Consider the following 21425-nt stretch of genomic DNA (forward strand, 5'->3'; position numbering starts at 1 on the left):
CTAAGCAGTGTATTGTTGTGAGTGTGTGAGAGAGAAGGTGGGTGCTGACGGTCTTTTTTTTTTTTTTGTAAATCTGCATTCCCATATCTCTGCCCTTGGTCAAATCGTTTGCTCCTAATATAATTTTGAAAATTTAGGAATGGTCCCTCAGTTCTTAGGGCATTCAGGAAACTAAATGGGTCATTTCTCATTAGGAAACAGTTCGTGTTCTCTGCTCCTTGGAAATCCTGGAAGGATGCTTTTTTGAAAACTTGCTATTTTAGCTGAGAACGTTAATCATCCTGATTCCGCTGTCAACTGCGGTCATACCATCTGATCTTCCATTTTCCTGTCATAATCATTTATGCTCTCCCCTTGACATGACACATAAGTCCTCTTTATCATATTACAGATTAAATACACCAGCACACACTAAAAATTCTCTGTTATCCATAAAATATAATGTGGGTCCGTCTTGATTTCCTCTTAAAAACATTATTACTGAAGTGCCCAAAGGCCTTGCCTAAGGAAGGGTTACCTGCAGGGCAACGAGAAGACGTGAGCTCCACAAACACTCTAAGAAGGCTTCAAGAAATGAGAAGGATTAAGGTTTTTGCAGTGGGAAGGCTCTGGGCAATTGAGTTTCTTCAGTACATAGGAGAAAGAAAAATGACTTGATTGAGAATTTTCTGGTGCCAGGTCCTGTGCTGGGTTCTTTACAGATTATCTTCCTTGAGCCTCACAATCTCCCAGTTATCTTTATTTCACAAGCAGAGAAACCATCCTTTGGAGCATCCTTTGCCCTAAGCAAGCAGCTATTACTTGTTAGAAATGCCACTTAGATTCAAGTGTGTGTGACCCAAGGGCCATGCTCCTCTCACCGTGCCAGTAAAGCAATTTTACTGGGCCAGATAATAAATTCTTCGCGTTGCCATTGAAGCATGATGGCTGCCACAGACAGCACATTAGCAAATGGCATGACTGTGTTCTGGTGAAAGTTGATTTATAAAATTAAGACATAGCCAGACTTGGTCTCTTGCCTTACTTGCTGACCTCTGCTTTGTACTATTTTTTGACTCTTGTTGTCACTGAAATCACTGACAGCGTTAAAAACTCTTGATGCCCAAGGGTCAGGCTATATCAAATAAGAGTGATTCCTTTGTTCATTTGAGCCATACATGGTGGTGCTAAGGGTTTATTTCTGACTCTGTGTTCAGGGATTCCTTACTCCTGGCAGTGCTCAAGGGACCATACAAAGTGCTGGGATTAAACCCAGATAGGCTGTGTACAAAGCATGCACTTTACCCACTGCATTATCTCTCCAGCCCCTGAGATTCATTTTTACTTATTTTGTTATATATATTGTTTGGCTGGCAGAGACAAAAAGAAACAGAGTAGGATATCTACACAGTACCAATTTTAGCAGACATTTTAAGAACAATGGATACAATGTATTCATCCTTGATCCTACAAGGAAACAATTCCTTGGCCAATACCTCATCTAGGAATTTTATTGAGTATTCTCTTTCACAACCATAAATAAGGGCTTAGAGGGTAGCTATCTCAGATGGTGGTCTTACTCTGTATGCTTTGCTCTCCAGTACAAAATGGTTTAGTGGTTTTCTTTAGTTGCAAGAGGGAGTGGTTGCTGGGGGGGGGGGGGTGCCCAGAGCAGCAGTACAGCAGGTAGGGCATTTGCCTTACTGATCAAGGTTCGATCCCCAGCATCCCATATGGTCCCCCAAGCACTGCAAGGAGTAATTTCTGAGGGCGGAGATGGGAATAACCCCCGAACACCGGTGGCTGTGATTCAAAAAGTCAAAAGATAAGAGGAAGTGATTTGGATTATATAATCCTTTGAGGGGAAGAAAGGATGATTTGCAGGCATATGCCTCTGTTCAAAGGTAAAATATCCTGTTTGGTTTGATTTCCAAGATTATCTGGGAGCCCCATTTCCCCTTCATTGATATAAAAAATTGGGAACCATTGCCAGTTACATGACATAATCTACCAATCATACAAAATAAAGTTGTTCTACTTTTGCATAGTGGGAAAGACCTATATTTCCTAATTTCTTCAATACAGTGGCTGTCAATTCTACTGTCCAAAAACAGAATAAAATTTTACTTGCCAGCAGATATGCTTGTGAAATCTACCACTAAATATCTATGAAGTTTTCAGTTATCTCATCTATTCTTTAAATTTACACTGAAATACCACCCATTTGGTTACTTTCTACAGCAAAGACTTCTATCTTTTAAGTACTTATGATGTCTCTATATAATCATATATCCTAAAACACACAATATGTACTTCATACACCTATGTCAGGAAATTAAAAAGAAAATATTAAAAACTCTGATACCTGGGCAGAATCTAAGATCTAATTATACCAAATTCAGTAGAATTTTTCTATGTACCAGAAGCCACCTGACTCTAGTAAAACAAATATTTTTGGTTGGGAAAAAAAGCTAAATAAAAGGTTCCTAGATATAAATTCAATTATTTTAAAGTGACTTAGTTTATAACAAAAATAAGGAAACTAACTCCCTCTTAATTATACCCTTTAAAAGAAACAACCATTGCTATGATTCCAAATATATCCACAAATGTATACATCAAAATACATGTTGATGGGTGTGCATATATTATTTTGAATAATTGCTTTTGTGTTTTGGAGGTAGATGCCCAAAAGTGGTATCATTGGTTCATATGGGAGGTCTATTCTTACCTTTTGGAGAAATTTCCATATTGTTTTTCATAGAGGTTAAACCAGATGACAAGCCCCACAACAGTAAAAAGGTTTAAAGAGCAACAATTTAAGTAGCATGAAGGTCCTCAATTTGGTATAGCTCATGGGAAAATGTTGCCAGTCAATAAAGAATGCTTCATAGCATCTTTGGGCTCCATCACTTGCGATTTTAAACAATTTTTTTTAATGTAGGAGTACTGCTATTTATTTAGCCATCAATTAAGCTGATTGAATTGGGCATGAACTCCACATTACTTTTTTAAAATTCAGAATGTAATTTAATTTACTTTATTTGTTTATTTTTTATTTTTTTATTGAATCACTGTGAGATACAGTTACAAAACTTTCCTGTTTGAGTTTCAGTAATACAATGATGGAACACTCAACCCTCCACCAGTGCACATCTTCCACCACCAATGTTCCCAGTATCCACCCCTCCACCCCTCCCACCTCTCCCCCTGCCTCCATAGCAGACAATCTCCCCTATACTCTCTTTTCTTTTTTTTTTTTTTTGCTTTTTTGGGTCACACCTGGCTCTGCACTCAGGAATCACCCCTGGCGGTACTCAAGGGACCATATGGGATGCTGGAATCGAACCCAGGTCGGCCGCGTGCAAGGCAAATGCCCTACCTGCTGTGCTATTGCTCCAGCCCCTCCTATACTCTCTTTTCTATTGCTTGTGATGAATAGCATAGGATGTCGTATAACTGTGAGAGCAGCCGCACTCCTGAAATTCTAAAATTTTAGATAATTAGGGTATGGAGAAATCTCTGCAGCAAGCTGCTCAGTTAGGAGATTCTTTTTTTTTTTAATCCTTTAACATTTTTTTTTAAGTTTTTTAATTTTATTGAATCACTGTGTGATAGTTAAAAGCTTTCATGTTTGGGTTACAATCTCACAACTGAGATTAGGAGATTCTTTTTTGTGTTTCTGGATCTTGGCAGTTAAGAAGTTTGTGTGTGTGTGTGTGTGTGTGTGTGTGTGTGTGCTTTTTGGGTCACACCCAGGGATGCACAGTGGTTAATCCTGGCTCTGCTCTCAGGAATTACCCCTGGAGATGCTCAGGAGACCATATGGGATGCTGGGAATCGAACCCGGGTCAGCCTCCTGTAAGGCAAATGCCCTACCTGCTGTACTAGTTAAGGAGTTTAAATAGCAGCCGGAGGCAGTTTATGGGTGTGACGTCCAGGGTCCCATGGGGAGAGGGGGAGGAATGAGAGGGACTGGCCCATCTCCTGTCTGTTGAGGCCTGGAGTTTGCCATCACTGGACCCGAGTACCTGCACTTCTCACTGGGTTCTGGAAGTTGGTGGCCACTGGGTATTTTTTTAGGGGGCAGGTGGAGGGACGACACTTGTCCCCACTGAGGCACCTTAGTGAAGTTGGCCTGACTTAAAGTCTGGAGGCATCTCTGCAGTGAGCTGTTCATTTTGGAGATTATTTTGTGTGTCTCTGGATGATTTTAACCAATTCATTTAAAAAGAATCCTATCCAGTATACTCCAAAATAAAAATGGCATCCCTTCAATCATGTAGAATTTTATATAAATAGGAACATTTGCACTAGCCAAAGCTTAGAAGTTGGTACATTTAACTAAAAATTGATCCAGTTCCCTTGTGGGGACCAGCCAGAGTTGCTGTCCATCTGATTATTAGATCTCCTCTTTCGTGATTGTTGAGAGATTCATGTGCTGACAATAAAACTGTTTGTATTCATTGCTCAGATCACAGAGACTTCATTTGCTTGAACAAATTTCTTAATTAAACAAAGCTGATATCCTACTATTTCTAATGAAGTCTTCATTTTCTTCATTAAACACCAGTAATTATTTCTCTGTTGTGTCCCTCTCTACCACTGACCTACTCACTAATCTCTAGAGAGGAGCTGTTATGCATTTGGAGCCAATACATACCTGCATCAGGAGTTGAAAGAATAGAACAGTCTTCACTACCTCACTTCTAGGAGGCAATCACAGTGCCTGATATTTTACGGAAATGGAATTGATGGCTAAGAGGTGTTCCTTTGTGAGGCTCTCCACTGAAGCTCAGGGGTAAAGAGCTGTATCTCATTCTCTCTGTGTCAAGTGGTCTTGCTCTAAATCAAGTCACTCAAGCTCAAAGGCCTTCAGGAGCCATTGCAACAGTCTCTCTGTGAGGGTGTCCAGGGTCAGGGGAGTAGAATGTGCTATACATGGGGAGTTCTGAGCCTGTTCTTGAGACATTCAGATCTTGCTTCTTACAACACAGTGCCTGCCAAAGCAAACTCATCCATCAGTAACAGATTTCCAACCACTGCCTTTAGCAATACTATTCCAGAGGCAGAAGGCTTAAACCAGGTGTCCACAGATTTTTCTATCAAGGGCCATACTTTAACCATTTTCAGTTTTACAGACCATACACTTTCTGTGGCAACTACTTAACACTACTCTACAAGTGAGTGTAGCCACAGATAGCCAGAGACAAATTAGCAGACCTGTATCCCAATGAGACTTAGCTCACTGGGCTGAGGTCTACAATCACTAGGCTAACTCATACCTGACTACTCAGAGAAAGAGAGGAAATGAGTTGAACTTATCCACACATGCCTAGAGCTATGGCACATGGCAAGGACTCAGGCAATGTTGGTAGAGGCAATAAAACCAGAGGAAGGTATTCCTGCTGATCAAGCAGATATTCCAAGTTCAAGTGCTCTTTACCAGGAAAGAACTGAGGATGAAATTCTTTAACTTGAAGACATTATTCTCCCTTAGGAAAACCATGGAATAGACTAGATGGTTACTGAAATGCAATTTAGTCTGGGAAAACCTAAAGATAAGATACAAGGCAGAGGAGCTGGAGCAATAGCACAGCGGGTAAGGCGTTTGCATTGCACGTGGCTGACCCAGGTTCGATTCCCAGCATCCCATATGGTTCCCTGAGCACCACCAGGAGTAATTCCTGACTGTAGAGCTAGGAGTAACCCCTAAGTATCGCTGGGTGTGACCCAAAAAGCAAAAAAAATTTAAATAAAGATGCAAGGCAGAAAATAAGTCTCTTGAATATAGCCTTTATTCCAGGTTTCAGATTCACTCGGGATAATCTTTGCAGGGTTAGGGCAGGATTTTGCCTCCTACCGAAGCTCTCATTAAGCTTCCTTGACTGCCAAATATTGCACAGTTCCCAGGGCAAAAACTTAAACAGTCTGAACTCTGAATTTTTCTCCAAGGAGAATGTAGAATAGTTCTCTGAACAAAGCACCCATCACTGCTTCCAGTTCCTGTCAAATGTAAGCAAGGGACCACACCCACTGCCAGGTGAGTTTGAAAAACCAACTAGTCCCAGCACAGCCTGAGCTTGGCTAGCCTTGGTTTCAACATGCCTAGAATAAAGGAAAATGCCTCAGCTCTCCGCCAAGACATGACCCGAGTGGCCACACATGTGCAGCCTCTTCGTTGCTGGATGACCATGATCCCAGAGGCCAGCTAAACTACTTTCGGTACCATCAGCTTCTTGCAGAAATGTCTCTAGACTGTGAACTAAGCCACATTCAATACTAAGCCATATTGAATGTAATCAAAATAAGGGGATAGTAAAGTGTAAATTATCAGCTACACAGGCAGGGGAGTGGGAGTGGGAGTGGGAGGGGAGGTATATGGGGTTCTTGGTGATGGAATATGTGCACTGGTGAAGGGATGGGTGTTTGATCATTGTATAACTGAGACTTAAGCCTGAATGCTTTGTAACTTTCCACATGGTGATTCAATTTAAAAAAAAAAGCCTCATCATGTCCTTTGTGGGAAGAAAAAATAGAGAAAAGAAAAACCACCTAGAATAACACCACACCCTATTACCAATGCCAAAACATCCCAAGGAAATTTATACCAACTTATCATAAATAAAAGAGCTGGTCTCTGTTTTAGAAAGATTTTAGAAGAAGAAAGAGTGAAGGTGGCCTTAAAGGTACTTTGCAGCTTATTCTTCCTTTCTATTTCTTATCACGGTTCACTCATGGAGAAATAAATCTCTTTTAAGAGGGTATCACTTATCCTTTTTGCTCTGCCAAGGTTCCTTCCCACAGAAAGGACAGGAACAGCTTTCAAGAGGGAAGTTTAGTGTTGGGGTCTGAAAATAACACTATTTACATTCATCTATTCCCTGGTTTTTGTAAAATTTGGGCCAAAGGGTTAAATGAGAACATTCCTGTTAGATTGTTCCAGAAGTAATAAGCTAGAGAAACCCATGGTAGTCGTGCTACCTGGCCTTGAACGGCTCTGCACTCTTTTCTTTGGGTGAATTACTTATGCTTTCAATGCCTCATTTTCCTCATTTGTAAAATTAAGGCAATAATAAAACAGGCTTCACAGAATTAATGTTTGCATTGAGTGATAGTACAAGTCAGAATGAACAGAGCCTGACAGTGCCAGGGATTGAATGCAGGACTTCTCTTGAACATGCAAGCCATGTACTATTCCACTTGAGCCACCTTCACAAAGGCTTAATATTTAATTTTTATTTGGGTAGTGGGGGTTAGGTCACACTTAGCAGTGCTTAGGGCTTACTTCTGGCTCTGTGCTCAAAGATTACTCCTGGTGGTTCTCAGGGGACCATGTTTGGTGATGAAAATCAAACTGGGGTTGGCTGCATGCAAGTGCCTTAACCCCTATACTATCTCTCTGGCCTCAAAGCTTAATATTTTAAACCATGAATATTTATGAAGATAAGTTTTGTTTTTGCCAAGCAATAACAAAACCCGGAAAAAAAACAGACCTTCTTCAAATTCCCATGATGCTACCTGGGTCAAAAATGTCATGTTTCAACAAGATGGTTTGGACAGAAGATGACAGTTTGATTAAAAACTTCCACTAGAAAAATTGCCCTATAACTCTGGATTGTTAAAGCATAAGTAGGATAAGCCAGGTGATGACCGACCTGTAAAAAATATAAATGACACAATTGTTTACTTGGTGCCATTTTAATGCAGCCTTAAAGCTCTCGAGAGTCAATTTTGGTAACTGATCCCTCTAATGGAAGATTAAGTGACTGGAGGCAAAGGGAAGAAAGGAGAAATTTGCTTTGACATTATGAGATCAATAAGTCCTGGGAGCCATTGAACTATACAGTAACAGGCCCTCTGTATATTTTAAAATGTGGTTTTAGATTTCAGTACAAAGTCTATTGCCATGCTTAAAAGATATAAAAGAAGTTAATAGTAACAAGTGAGAATCATACATGGGATTTAATTTATTTTATTTTGTCTGATTTTAGAATATGGCTTATCTGCTAAATTAATGTTTCTAAACAGGTCAAATTAAGAGAGGTTTTAAATGTTCTACTGAAACATTGGTTATTTAATTGTGCCATTTTCTACTAAGAGCTCTTGCATATGAGTACTCATTTAATTCCATAAATTACTGAATCTTAGTGCTTTTATCAGGCAGCTGAAGACCAGGTCTTCCTCAAGACAGGCATCGTTTTCAGGAGCAACATCTTTCCCTGGGAAGGTTCTTATTCAGGGAGCTGGAGATTAGAGAACTTTATTCTCCATCTGGCTTGGACTCGGGTCCTCACTCAGAGGGATTTGTGGGTCTCTGCTGGTAGTGATGCATCTGCTGCAAGACCAGAAAAAAAAATCAGTATTTCTCTTTGGAGAAAAGATAATAGTAGGGTCTGTGAGTTATCCCCAGATTTGGTTGTCAACTTCACACAGCTAAGGGTAGACAGTTATTTACAACTTTCCCCAAGGAAATTTTTTGAGAGCAGTGAACAAGCACACCCATATGGGCTCAAGCATCACCCCATGTATTATACCCCCAGTTTTCTCCCTTCAGTTCTCTGCGACAGAAGACAAACTCATTGTCTGCTTCTTTTAGATGAGTGTTCTCCCCTACCTCATGCACAACAGAAGAGTGAGTTCAACTCAGCCGTTTAATACAGAGACCTCTAAAACTCTAGTTTGGGGCTGGAGAGATAGCACAGCAGGTAGGGCGTTTGCCTTGCATGCGGCTGACCCAAGTTCGATTCCCAGAATCCCATATGGTCCCCTGAGCACCGCCAGGAATAATTCCTGAGTAAATGAGCCAGGAGTAACCCCTGTGCATCGCTGGGTGTGACCCAAAAAGCAAAAAAAACACACCTCTAGCTTTCTTTTAATTTTGATTTAATTTCTTTTGAACCTTATGAGGCACAAGGATGAGGATTGTAACCACAAAGAACAGGTCTGCGTACTCTAATAATCCTGCAGTTTAGACATGGATTTTAATGGACATTTACTTTTGCTCAAATGGGCAACTTTACTTCCCTGAGATAAGAGATTAAATGAAGTCACCTTATTTTGAGTAATCATTCCCCTTTAAGTACCTCAACTTTCAGAAATCTGCACTGGATCCTTTTGTCTAAATGTAGTTACTACCAAACAGTTATCAAAGGTATGTTAACTAAGGCAAATTCTATGCTTTAGAATAGAATTTCTCTTTAGGAGAAACAAGAATGCATTCCAGTCAATGACTGTGTGCCCAGGATCAGGATGAGATGAAAACCTGCTTTTCACTCAATGATTTCACCTTCTGTCTACCAGTAGGAGCAACTTGCTATGCTGTGTATGAGTTTAGTATTTAAAAGTTGTATGTCTTTTTTGAATACTATCACTCTCATTAAATGGGTGACTTTCATAATGCACTGCTGAGGAGAAATCTGCTTCGATGCTGAAAGCACAATGACATTAGCAGCCTTACTGAGTCTGAAGGTCCCCAGAGTAGCACTTTCCTAGAGGGTTTCTATGAGGAATATGCTCAAGAGTTGACACTCACTTTAGAATCTCTCTAGAAGGAAACTATTGCATGAGATGCTTCACACCTATACCTCTGTAGCCAATTTCCATGAGCTGAGGCTGAGAGAATATAGCCACTTCTTACCTTCTATGCAAGGTTTATTTGGAATCAGAGAGATGGTTCAATAGGCTGGAGTTCATGCTCTGAACGCTGGAGGTCCAGGTTTGATCTCTGGCACCGTAGGTCTCCTGAATATTGCCAGCAGCTAGCTGCTGCCTAGCAAAGGGCAGGAAGTAGTTCCTGAGCCCCACTAAGTGTGGATCCAAAAAAAAGTAAAGAAAAGAAAAAAGTGATTTATTCACATGGTAGTGCTTTCAACTGCACACTTCTCATGAGTTTCTTTAGAGGAGAAGAAACCAGATACTTCATATTAATAATATCATAAAACGTTTGTGTAGAGTTCTGGTTCTAGCTACAGAAGCATTTCCCATGAAAATTAAGGAAATTCATAACTGGTAGAATGACTGTTGTCACTGATCGATGAGTTCCTGGATGAGGAAGCTCTGGCTGGCGTGGCATTTGTCTCTTCGCCTTGAACTGAAAGTTTGGAGGGGCTGCTGATTTAATTTGAAGATGCCAGGAGTCTGGAAAAGGACAACAAATTCATTGGGTGATAGAAATAGGATCTAAAAAGATCATGACAAGCTGGAGAAATGAAATAACTGTAACTTGATTTTTTTTTTTTTTGCTTTTTGGGTCACAACCAGCGATGCTTAGGAGTTACTCCTGGCTTTGCACTTAGGAATTACTCCTGGCGGTGCTTGGGGGACCATATGGGATGCTGGGGATCGAACCCGGGTCGGCTGCGTGCAAGGCGAACGCCCTACCCGAAAGAGAGGATCCTGCACTTAGGGAAAAAAACCAAGAAGCTGAGAATCCTGGTACATTCCAGAAATATAAAATCTCTGAATTTGGAGCTGGAGATACAGTCTTGGGATTAAGATGGTTGCCTTGGATGCAGCCAACCTTGTTTCAGTTCCCAACACTGCGTATGGTCCCTGAGTACCATCAAAAGTGACTCCTAAACACAAAGCCAGTAGTAGGCCCTGAACATTCTTTGGTGTGACCTCCAAGACCCTTCTGCAGTATTTCTAAGTTGGAGATAAGTGCAAGTGCATGGTGTGCCCATATTGGGATAGGTTGTGGGGAGGACTCCCAGAAAGAAATAGAGGCATTGGCCATGGTGGAGCTAGACCGATTGGGAAGGAGGCCTGGGAGGAAGAAATCAAGCATAATTTCCTTCTAGAAGGTGTTTTTCTCATTTGGTATAACATGCCCCACATCAGATTCTCAAGAATAAGTGTAAGGAGGTTTTGAAATATTTGATTTCTTGAAAGTGACATTATTCTATACTCAAGTTTAATAGGAAGGATGAGTGGGACACTTTCACTTAGAAATACGCTCTTCAAATCTTGAAGGTATTTTAGCCATTATGTTCTATCTTTCATTATAGTTGTTGAGAATTCAAAAGCATTCTGATTCTTGATCCTTTGTATAAACCTGCCTTTCTTGGCTGGGGAGCAAGTTCAATGGGCTGAGCATATGTTTTGCATGCAGGAGGCCCTGGTTTAATCCCCACCATCAAATGGTCCCCAGAGTACCAACAAGACTGACCCTAGAGTAGCCTCTGAGAACTGCTGGATATAGTACCCAAAACAACAAAATTCTATTTAAAAATAAATAATTAAGTACAATAGTACAACAGATAGGGTGTTGTCTTTCGTATGACTGGCCCAGGTTTTATCCCTGGTACCTCACATGGTCTCCTAAGTCTCCAAGAATGATCACTGAGTGCAGGGCCAGGAGTAAGTCCTGAGCACTTCCAGGTGTGGCCCAACCACCTCCTCTCCTGCCCCATAAAAAGAGTGGGATATTTAGAAGCTGTATTGTAACCTGTCTTTGAACCTTTTATTTGTGGTCATCTTAGTAGGATGACATGGCAGGGTTATTTCACTTGGGGTACAGTTGAGGTAACATCTTGAGGAATTTTTTTTCTTCAAGGTGGTTGGTTGCATTTCCATCTAATTGCATTTCCATCTGGTCAGAATATATTTGGCTTCCAGGCATTTCCAAACCTAGAGAAGATACAAGGCCATATAACCTTTCATTTAATTACCTATTTACAGTTCATACCTCTGCCCTAGACTGCTTTTAGCATCTCTAAGTCTATAGAGCCTCTGTTTTCCTCTCTGGAAACTTCAAGATCAGACTCACACCTTGGCAGTTATTTTTTTTTTTAAATTTTTATTAAATCACCATGTGGAAAGTTACAAAGTTCTCAGGTTTATATGTCAGTTATACAATATTCAAACACCCATCCCTTCACCAGTGCCCAAATTCCACCACCAGAAACCCCAGTTTACCCCCTGCCCCCACCCCCTACCCCCTACTGTATAACTAATGAATTTCACTTCATTTTTTCTTTACCTTGATTACATTCCATAATTCAACACAAAACTCACTATAGTTGACATAACTCTCTCTCTCTCTTTTTTTTCTCTTTTTCCTTTTCCATTTTTTTTTTTTTTAATTTTTTCCCCCTCATCCCCCTTCCTGCGCCTCATAGTATGGTATACTCCACGCCACGTTGGCCAGCGTGGGGCTTTTGCTTAGCTCATAGTCCAGAGGTGGCTGTTACATTAAGAACCTTCAATATTTCAACAAAAACTTACTGTTATTATTTGGAGTTTCCCCCCCAAGTCTGACCTGTTCAAATGGAACCCTTTCACATTGATGACAATTATAAATGTCAATTATAAATGTTAAGTCCGCGCGGTTTTGGATTTCTGTATAAAGTCCTGGGAAAATTCTGCCAGAAATTACATATTTCCTCCGTTAGCCGGCGTGGGGCAAAGGCTTAATTCACAGTCTCCATACATGGGTGCAGGCACTTGCTGGAACCCCAATTCCTAAAGCTGTCTCTGGTTCCCGCTTGTTCCACATCCACCGGCTCTGCAGGGGCATGGGCGCCCGGGCCGAAAACCCGGCCGGCCGGAGCCGAGCACGGGCCCGACTAGCCCTTGGCAGTTATTGAGCATAAAATTGGGGAGGGAATCAGGGTGTCTGATTGCCTCTCAAGGATTAAGCCAGTTCTTCTGTTGGAAGTTGCACTTCCCTCCCTCTTCCAGGGGTATCCAGAGCTCTGGATCTTCTGTAATGTATATCCAATTGCATCCCAACTTTCCTTCACTCTTGAGGCCCACTAAATTAGAAGTATTTTGTGGTTGATGTTGCCTCTCCCGTTTTCTTTGTCCTTGGAATTTACATCTTTAAAGTATTCCTTATGATGTGATTTTAGTGGAATTGGGCAAGGACACAGAAGCAAATCTGTCTATTTCACAAAACACTCCACATAAGGGCTTTATTGCAGTGCTTTGTAAAGGTCAAAATTTAATCCCACAAGAAGACCCTCCAATTAATGTAATTATGAGATTCATAGTAATTTATCTATACCTTGGAGTAGTAGACAATAAACAGAAGGAATGAGCTATGTCTGATTCCGTTTATTGAAGAATTCCCATGAAGTATAGCGAATGAAAAGCAAGACCCAACAAAATATATAAAATATAATACCATTTATATACATATAAAACAAATGGGAAGCCCTTATAATTTTAAATAGGTATTTATAATAATCTTATGGTAATATTGATTTCCCAGTTTGGACCAAATGAAGATGGGGAGTGAAGTAAGTGGAGTGAACACAGAAGAAGATGTAAGATTCAAAGAAAATGTATGTGTTTATGGTAAAAATAGCATGATAATATATACTAACATTTATTTGTAAGCATGTACATATGTATCTCTGTATACATACAGATTTTTACATAGAGTACAAGGTTACTAAAATGTTGGCATTCCCTACTGGATATCAATATTTTAAAATTTTTTCTTGCACTTTTTCTGTACTATTTTTTCTGGTAAGCATGTGTTATTTTTAAAAAGTGGGAAAATATTTAAAAATGAAAGTTTAGAGATGACCAAAGATCAGAAAACTTAATGTATAGAGGTAGCTGGTTTATTTCAGGTATAGTAAATAATATACAAGGCCCCTAGGAGAAGATAGGCTCCAGCTTCCCTCCCCGCCCCGAGCAGAGCTCCCAGCAGCCGAAGACCACTGGAACCTAGCCACAGCCATGCTCAAGGCCCCTCTCCACACGTTCGAATAAGCCTCACACATAAAGGTACCGGCAGAGGAACCCAGGTGTGTGTAATCCCATCAATGGCCAACATCCAGAGACTTAAAAGCAAGCTCCCAGAAGATATCTTATAACCTACTTCTCCCTCTGGGAGTAACTAGCAAGCTTCTGAGAGTTTTCTGCCCACAAGGGACAGCCTTGCAAGCTTCCCATGGTGTATTCATATGCTAAACCCAGTAACAAGCTGGATCTCATTTCCCTGACCCTGAAAGAGCCTCCAGTGTGACATCTTTGGGAGGGCTGAGTAGAGAGAGACTTCTAAGATCTCAGGGAAAGGACAAATGGAGAGGTTACTGAGCCCACTCAAGAAATTGATGATTAACAGATTTCGTGATTCGTGATAGTAAGTAAAAGCGAAGACACTGTAGTCAGAGGAATTTTATTTCAAAACCTGGAGCTAACGTTAATCTGTAGCACTATAGCACTGTCATCCCATTGTTCATCGATTTGCTCAGGTGGGCACTAGTAATGTCTCCATTGTGAGACTTCTTGTTACTGTTTTTGGCATATCAAATATGCCACGGGTAGCCTGCTGAGCGGATGGAATACTCTCAGTAGATTGCTGGGCTCTCCGAGAGGGACAAAAGAATCAAACCCGGGTCGACTGCATGCAAGGCAAAGGCCCTACCCACTGTGCTATCACTCCAGTTCCTAACATTAATAAGCCCATTTAATATAAAAAGAATAATGATACTACTTGGATCATAATATCACAATTAAGACTAAATGAGCATTCGGGTTTTTTCCAGATTTTGGCTATCGTAAATAGTGCTGCGATGAACATACATGTACAGATGTCATTTTGGCTATATCTTTTTGCCTCTCTGGAGTATATTCCCAGAAGTGGTATTGCTGGGTCAAATGGGAGCTCGATTTCTAATATTTTGAGGAGCGACCATATTGTTTTCCAGAAGGGTTGAACCAGTCAGCATTCCCACCAGCAGTGTAGGAGGGTCCCTTTCTCCCCACATCCTCTCCAACAGCGGTTGCTTTTGTTCTTTTGGATGTGTGCCAGTCTCTGTAGTGTTAGGTGGTATTTCATAGTTGTTTTGATCTGCATCTCCCTGATGATTAGTGATGATGAGCATTTTTTCATGTGCCTTTTGGCCATTCATATTTCTTCCTTGAGAAAGTTTTTGTTCATTTCTTCACCCCATTTTCTGATGGGGCTGGATGTTTTCTTCTTGTAGAGTTCAACCAGTGTCTTATATACCCTTGATATCAATCCCTTATCAGATGGGTATTGGGTGAATATCCTTTCCCATTCTGTAGATTGCCTTTGTATTCAGGTCACTGTGTCTTTTGCGGTGCAGAAACCCGAATGCCCAAGAACAGATGACTGGCTAAAGAAACTTTGGTACATCTACACAATGGAATACTATGCAGCTGTCAGAAAAGATGAAGTCATGAACTTTGCATACAAGTGGATCAACATGGAAAGTATCATGCTAAGTGAAATGAGTCAGAAAGAGAGAGACAGACATAGAAGAATTGCACTCATCTGCAGAATATAAAACAACAGAATGGAGGCCTAACACCCAAGAATAACAGAAATAAGTACCAGATTTGCTCCATAGCTTGGAGACCAGCCCCACATGCTGGGGAAAGGGCAGCTCAGATAGAGAAGGGAATACCAAGCAAAAATGTGGTGGGAGGACCCATTCGGGATGGGAGAGGCATGCACGGAGCAGACTATAGACCGAACACATTGGCCACCCAAGACCTCCATTACTAACCACAATGCCCAAAGGGAGAGAAGAAACAGAGGGGAATGCTCTGCCAATAAGGCGGGGTGGGGAGGGGGTTGAGGTGGGAGGGAGTGGGAGGGATGATGGGGTCATCAGAGGAGAACGGGTACTGGTGGAGGGATAGATACTCAAGCTGTATATGACTGAAACACAAGCATGAGAATATGTAAACCTGTATCTGTACCCCCACGGTGATTCATTAATAAAAAAATTAAAATTAAAAAAAGACTAAATGAAACAGTATCTGTTACATCATTAGAATAATGCTTGATATGTAGTAAGTGATAGATCAGTGTATGATTTTTTCCTCTTTTCCTGTTTTTTTTCTGTTTTAATTCATATATGTGTCTATATTATTTTTAAAAATATTCTTAGCATGTAAGCTATTTGCCTTTTTTTAAACTTTCTCTAGTGGTTGTCTTCACTTGTATCACTTGTAGTCCCATTGATCTTCGATTTGCTCGAGCAGGCGCCAGTAAGATCTCCATTTGTCCCTGTCTCGAGCTAGTGCAGCCCAATGATATCTGCTCCCTCAAGGAACAGGAAGAGCCTCAACTCGTTCATTCAGAGATTTGATGAAATCTGACCATCTAGTTGGTGGGCGGCCACGAGGTCTTCTGACATCCCATGGAATCCAGTCCGTAACAGCTCTAGTCCAGCGGTCATCTCTGAATCACATTACATGACCAGCCCATCTAATTTTGATGCCTTGGCAAACGAGACAGCATCCCTGATTTTTGACCATTGACGGAGGTCAGAACTCCGGATTCCTTCTCACTTGAGTGAGACATGATATTCCCAGCATAGCTCTTTTGATTCCTCTTTGGGATACCCTAATAGCATTCTCATCCTGTTTGCGTAGGGCCCAGGTCTCTGAGGCATGTGTTAGTGCAAGAAGAATGGTGGAATCGAAAAGATGTGCCCGGAGTCGGAGGTTCTTTGTTTTCTTAACCACCTCTTCGACGCTCTTGAATGCATTCCACGCTGCTCTCTTCCTCCTGCGCAGTTCTGGCACCAAGTCATTCCTCATGTTGATTTCTCGACCCAAGTACACATAGCTGCTGCATTCGGAGATGTTCGTTCCATTGAGAGCAAATGGAGCTTCAGGGATCAGTTCATTTTTCATGAACATCGTTTTGTTGAGATTCAGCTGCAATCCGACCTTTCTACATTCAAGGTTGAAGTCTGTCAGCATTCGTGCCGCTTGGCTAATGTTTGATGGTATGAGAATGATGTCATCAGCAAAGCAGAGGTGGTGTAATTGCCAACCGTCTATCTTCACTCCCATTCCTTCCCATTCCAGTTGTCGCATGATGTTCTCAAGGGCGGCACTGAAGAGTTTCGGTGAAATGGTATCACCCTGCCGCACCCCTCTCTTTACATCAATGATCACTTCCTTGTAGAATGGTGAGATCCTGGTGGTGAATCCACAATACAGCTCGAGGAGGATTTTGATATACTGAGTTTGAATGCCCTGTTTGGCCAGGGCTTCGATGATGGCCTCAGTCTCAACAGAATTGAAGGCCTTCTTTAAGTTGATGAACATTAGACAGAGCGGCATCTTGAACTCTCTCGAAACTTCAACGAGTTTGGTCACTGTGTGGATATGGTCTATCATGCTGAATCCCCTTCGGAACCTGGCTTGCTCGCACGGTTGTCCTTCATCTAGTGTTCTGCCTATTCTATTCAGGATGACACGAGTGAACAACTTATAGACGACAGACATCAGGCAGATTGGGCGATAGTTGCCCATGTAATGGATGTCTCCCTTCTTGTACAACAGAACGGTCCTACTGGTTTTCCACTGGGACGGAATCTTGCATTCAGACAGGTAGCGTGTGAAGAGTCAGGCCAGTGTATAGATGAGTACTGGGAGCATATTCTTCAGGTGTTCGGGTCTGACCTTGTCCAGACCAGGTGCTGTTTGCGTCTTTACCAGCGAAATGGTGTGTCAGATTTCAGAAGGGAGAATGTTGGGAACGACATATCCATCCTGTGGAATTTGGTATGTGGGCAGGTGGACATGGCTGTCAAAGAGATCCGAGTAGAAGTCATGAATAATTTTCTCCATTGCCTTTCTGGAGGATGTAATAGATCCATTGGGACGTCGGAGGGCAGTCATCTTGGTCTTGTAGTGGTTGTCTTAGCATTTATAATATTCACATTTTGGAAAAGAGGAACAGGGGCACACCCAGCTGTGCTGAAAGTTTATTCCTGGCTATGTCCCAGGATCACATGTGGCATCAGGGATTGAAATCAGGATCAGCAGTGTGAAAGGCAAGCATCTTACCACCTGAACCATCTCACCTGTCCTATATAGAGAGTTTTAACTAATGTTAGTTCATCTACAAATGATACTGTTAGCTTTGAACATACAGCAAGAATTGGCTATTGCTGAACCCATCCTAGAAATTTTACATTGCTGCTCATGTTTCTGAAGTCTATAATTTTATTTTAAATTTTTTTCCTTCGTTTTGCTTTCAATAGGCATCTTTTCTTTCATGTGTGGTCTCCATTTTTCTATTAGGTAACTTAAAATAAAATAACATTTATTTTATTTCCAGTCAAAGGAACTGTGTGCAGTATTTACTTATTTACATAGCCTTTACAATATTGAGATATGTTCTTCAATCCCCATTTGGTTGCAGATTTGCATTATAAATGAATGTTGGATCTTATCAAATACTTTCTCTGAATCTATGGAGATAGTCACTTGGTTTTGTACTTCCTTTTATTAATGTGGTATAACATATTAATTGGTTTATGCTTATCCAACCATCCATGAGTCCCTAGAATGAATCCCACTTTATCATGATGTATAATGTACTTAATGCATTGTTGAATTAAATCATTGGGATTTCTTGCATGTCTGTTCATCAGGAAAATTGGTATGAAATTTTTTTTTTTTAGCAATATCTCTGGTGGCTTTGGGTATCAAGGTAATGGTCTCCTAGAAACTGTTCAGAAGGATTCCTGTTCCACTTGAAAGAGCTTGAGGATAGATATAGACAGTTTTCATTAAAGTCTGGAAAAACTCTTTAGTGAACCCATCTGGCCTAGGACATTTGTTGCGGGGGGGGGGGGAGGTTTTGAAAACTGTCACAACTTCTTGTTAGCAGTAGGTCTACTCAAGTTTTCTACTTCCCCCAGACCCAGTCTTGGAAGACTTTAAGACTCTAGAAATAAGTGGATTTCTTCTCGATTCTCCAATTAAGTGACATGAAATTTTCTAAGTAAGCCTGTGTAATCTTTTGTATTTCTAAGATGTCTGTTGTAATTTCTCTCTTTTTTTGTTTCTGGTCCAATTTATCAGGACTTTCTCTCTTTTTATCTTGCTGAGTCTAGCCAGGGGGTTATTGATTCTTTTGAAAAACCAACTCTGTCTCATTGATCTTTTGCATTGCACTTTTTATTCCACTATCACTGAGTTCTGATCATATTTTAATTATTTCCCTCCTACTTACACAGGTTTTTCCCCCTTTTTTATTCCCTTCATGGGGTGCTGGCTTCAAGCACCTCATGGGAACTGTGGCTCTCAGCAAGTTTTTGTTCCTAAGCTTGTTTGCCCTCAGCTTCCAGATGTTTGCAAAACTATCCCACTTATAAGTTCGTACCAGTGTATTAGTTTATCAGCTTCTGCTCAGCGTGAGCAGAGCTCAGCAGTTTTCTTAGTCTCCTCATCTTTCTAGACTTTGTGGTTTCCGTTTGCTCTGTGATGTGACCTTGGTTCTCTGAAGACTCAAAAAAGTCATTGATTTTCAGTCTGTTCAGTTTTCACTTGTTAGGATGAGGGTTATAACTTTCAACCTTTTCTCATGTTAGAGCTAAAACGAAAACTCTACACTTTTTTTTTAAGAGTAAGTTTCCCAAACTCTCGGAATTCAATTTCAACAGTTATAAAGTGGGGATGACAATATTTACCTTGTTGGGTGATTATGAAGAAAAGGAGAGGGACCAGAGGAATAATATAGAGATTAAGACACTTGCCGTACATGCAGCAGATCCCTGTTTTATTCCTCTCATCACAGATCACCTAACCACTGTCAGGGGGCACTCCTAAGCACAGATATTGGAATAGCCACTGAGCACTGCTGGGGGTGGTTCTAGTACCCCTCTCCAAGAAAAAAAAAAGAATAAAGGAGAAAATATGTAGCACATTGTTTCCAGCAAATGGTTGGTTGCCAGTACTAGCCATTCCCATCCTATAATAAATCAACTGAGGATTTACAGACTCATGCAGAGAGACTTCTGAGAAGGTAGAGATGATTCAGTATCTAAAGGAAAGGAAACCTTAAAAAAAAAGATTTTTCAATAATAATGAGTTTTTTGTTGAAATATTGAATGTAATCAAAGTAAAGTGAAAGTAAAGAAAAATGTACCAGTTACACATGTGTGGTGGGGGGCTGGGGAGGTGGGGGGAAGGGGGAGGTATACTGTGATTTTTGGTGGTGGAATGTGCACTGGTGAAGCGATGGGTGTTCGAGCATTGTTTAACTGAGACTTAACCTGAAAGCTTTGTAACTTTCCACATGGTGATTCAATAAAAGAATAAATTTAAAAAAAAAAGATTTTTTTTTTTTTTTTGGCTCTGAGGCTCCATAGTTCTCTTGCTTCCTTCTATTTTCAAGTCCAGTCACTCCCAGGTTTAAAGTTAATTAACAGATTATGCCAATTAAAGAGCAGTTGTTGCACTAATTAACATTTTCATAGCAATAGCTAGTCCAGTTCTGTACATGTACAAATCAAGACATCAGTGTCTACAGTGCCTGAACTTTCTGCTAGAAATTTGCAATTAGTTTGCTATCTAAACTGAATTGAGTCATGCAGAGATAACAGTTTCTGAAACCCTTTCTTGAAGACAGTACCCTAGAAGGCCAATTGCACCCTCATCTCCTTTCTACTGGAAGGGGTGGTGGTGGTGGTGGTATATGGGGATGGGAGAGTAATAGTCTTAGGATGGAGATGTAGGTATTGGGCCAGGAATAGAGCTGTGATGTCTTTGCCTCACTTTATCCCTTTCAATCACATGCAACTAATTTTATGTCTCTTTAAAATGTAGACAGACTGGATTTTGCTATGCTTTTCTAGTTGATAGTCATGATTAGTTAAGCACCTCTGCAGAGGGCCACTCAATTGGGTGTTTGCAATCTCCTGTCCTCCTCGATAGTTTCTCTACAGCAAATATTGTGTCTTTCCAAATAATGCTGCATGCAGTACTAATAGGAGCCTGGCACCTGAGCTTCCCAGAAAAACAGTGTGCCTCTGTTCCTTTCTACTGTCACTGTCACTGTCACTATCATCCCGTTGCTCATCGATATGCTCAAGCAGGCACCAGTAACATCTCCATTGTGAAACTTGTTGTTACTGTTTTTGGCATATCAAATACGCCACGGCTAGCTTGCCAGGCTCTGCCATGAGGTCAAGATACTCTTGGTAGCTTGCCGGGCTCTCTGAGAGGGGCAGAGGAATCAAACCCGGGTTGGCTGCATGCAAAGCAAACGCCCTGCCGCTGTGCTATCGCTCCTTTATACCAGAAAAAACTCTCAAAAAGGAACAGTTTGCCGATGTGTGGACATTCTTCCACAGGTCTCCATATATTTGCTTCTTAAATACTTACTGTATCCAATTTTGGTAATATTTTTGCTTTTGTATATTTATTTAAATAAAGACAGAACTCTCCACTTTTTAATTAAAGTCCTTAATCTAAAAAACCTTAAACCAAAAATTATTCAAATACATGAAATTTCAGTTCTTTTCTGTTCCTTTTGCAATTTGGCAGAGTCACATTTTAGCAATATTTAGAAATACCAAGCTATCTATCAAGATAGTTGACAGAGTGACAAATTTCTGAGGAAGATAAAATTATCAGAATCATCCTTCGGGAAGTGAGGATAACTGGATTTGCCTTATAGAAAATAAATTCTGAGGTGGTTCATGGGTTTT

This window comes from Sorex araneus, chromosome 1 (assembly GCF_027595985.1).
Source record: "Sorex araneus isolate mSorAra2 chromosome 1, mSorAra2.pri, whole genome shotgun sequence".
NCBI lineage: Eukaryota > Metazoa > Chordata > Mammalia > Eulipotyphla > Soricidae > Sorex > Sorex araneus.